General features: G+C 41.8%; 1 pseudogene; it reads right to left on the bottom strand.

Annotated features, from left to right (window-relative positions):
* Nucleotides 1–1260: 1260 nt before the first annotated feature.
* On the bottom strand, nucleotides 1261–2179 carry LOC110587654 (annotated as a pseudogene).
* Nucleotides 2180–2432: the final 253 nt, after the last annotated feature.

Here is a 2432-nt window from a genome sequence, read left to right as displayed (position 1 = left end):
ACCAGTAGGCACAATATCCCAAGTATGTATTATTTATATAGTGAAAATACCAGTAATATAGAGAAATCAGATCAAATATCACATATATTTATTTTTACCAAATATTTCACTATTTTAAAATTGTCAATTTTTTCATATGTATGCAAGCAAGTAGTTTCATATGTTTTATTTCATACGAAAGAAATTATTAAATCTTAAGTTGATATTCTTTAAAGTGTATTTCTTTTTTTAAAAAATATTTTATTTATTTGTTTGAGTGAGAGAGTGAGAGAGAGAGAGCATGAGAGGGGAGAGGGTTAGAGGGAGAAGCAGACTCCCCACTGAGTGGGGAGCCTGATGTGGGACTCCATCCTGGGACTCCAGGATCATGACCTCAACTGAAGGCAGTTGCCCAGCCACGCAGGTGCCCCTAAAGTGTATTTCACAGAAAAGTTGGTTCCATTAGATGCTGGAAACGAATAAATTGACTTTACATCAAATAATTTTGGCAAGTGCTGCACACTCTACCTCCCTCTTAGATATTCACAAAACTTAAAAACACTGGAGGGTCTGATAAGTCCTGCAGTATAGAAATCTCTTTAGTTTTCAACATATGTATTACCATAATGATGACAGGACCCCTTCTGCCAGACATTAACAATTCTTTTTTTTTTTTTTTTTGTTTTTTTTTTCAGACATTAACAATTCTTAACATATTCTGAACTACTGTTTCTCAAAGCACTCTTTGAGAATCATAGTTTTAAGGTAAACAATATACGTATGTATGTGTGTATGTATTTATATCTCAGAGAATTTATTGTTTCCAAGTAACAATATTGAACTTTTGTGTCTGGAAGCCATCCATGAATATAACATATCTGTTCAGTTAGTAAAAATGAGCTACCTAACCAGAAGGACAGATGCCATTTAACCCATTCCTATGGGAATGAGTGGGCTATGACTTCTCTGATTACAGTTTAGGTTGAGAAGGTTCTTTCCTGCTGAGTTGGGGGGGCGTGCTTCCCCAGTTAACGTAAGTCCTCATGTGGTACTGCTGGGCTGGCATGGGTCCCTTGATTCATCCTAATCTGTGAAATGTCAATGTTATCCACAGTCTGAAATAGGTCTGGACTGGAAGGCTGAGATAAAAGCTTGCCATTTCAATTTGCCAGACGTTGCTGCAGTTACAATACAGAGATCCTTATTAAAAACTAAGTGGTCTCTGCTCTGTACAAAAGGGCAGAATGTGGTTTTGAGTATCCCTTCAAAAGAGTTAATTTTCTAAAAACAGTTGGAAACAGTAGCAAGGAATACAATCTTGATCATCTGCATCACATGACCATCACACACATCACATACACACATGATTTGTACCATTGCTTTATTTTAATTTATTTGGTGTGGCTCCTGCATATGGGGGACAGTCCTTTCCTTTTGGAGAGAATAATCGTCCTGCCCGTTTTCACCACACTTCTGTGCTATGACATGTCTCACGCAGGTACTTCCTTCTTTCCTTTGGAATGTCCCTTCTCCCTCTAGATTATCCCGGGCTCACCTCTTCTTACAAAGATGATGGGATGTTTGGCATTCACATAAAAAGGCTCTTCTTCAAGCATCTCTGTCCCAGGTAGAGGGATTCCTTGGATAGCCACCTGGAGGTGGCTCTGTGGCCATCATTAATTACCATCCCTCCTGAATTGATCACATAGCCTGCCACTGGTAGAGTTACAATGGCAGGCCCTTGCCCATTGCTGGTTTGTTGGTATTGGCCTCTGTGTGAACAGTCCGTGCCTCTGCCAAACTGGCTGCTGAGATGGTGGCCATGCCTTACTAGAGAGTGATGCCATCTGCATCAACTGGCTGATAGAAGATGGTCTGCCCTTCAACAGTCTGTGCTACTTGCTGCTCCCGGACAGTGATCTGCAGCCGTGTTTGTGTCTGGCTGGCACTGCAAGCCTCCTGCGGCTGCCGAATAATCATCTGCTGAGTGGGGTCCTGCACCTGCAATGTTTGTCCTCTGTTCCTTCCCCAGAGCTGGATTTATCTCTATAGATCCAATAAAATCTGCTACAGATTCTGTGTCCCAGAAACAGGTTCTTGTGTGATGATGTGACCTTGTCCACAAAGGACAGTTTGGACAACGTTAGGTTGGCCGGTTGATGTGATTAACAGGCCAGTGATTAACACTGACTTGTACCATGAATGGATGCCCCGGACCTGCTGTTGAATCTGTCTAACAATCTGCTTTGTTGAAATTCATATTGCTATTTGCTGCATTCGGCACCATGGCCCAACCAACTTAGAATCCCATTCACAAGGAGCTTCACTCTGGAGGTCCTAGAAGACAAGGAAGTACACTGCACAGTACAGGGGAATTTGTGGCAGGCAAGATCACTCTGTACCTGGAAACTACCTGGACCTAAGGGTGAGGGAGAAAGGGATGCACCTCCTTG

This window comes from Neomonachus schauinslandi, chromosome 3 (assembly GCF_002201575.2).
Source record: "Neomonachus schauinslandi chromosome 3, ASM220157v2, whole genome shotgun sequence".
NCBI classification, from domain to species: Eukaryota; Metazoa; Chordata; class Mammalia; order Carnivora; family Phocidae; genus Neomonachus; species Neomonachus schauinslandi.
The sequence above is the reverse complement of the archived record's forward strand: the minus strand, read 5'-3'. Positions and strand labels throughout refer to the sequence as shown.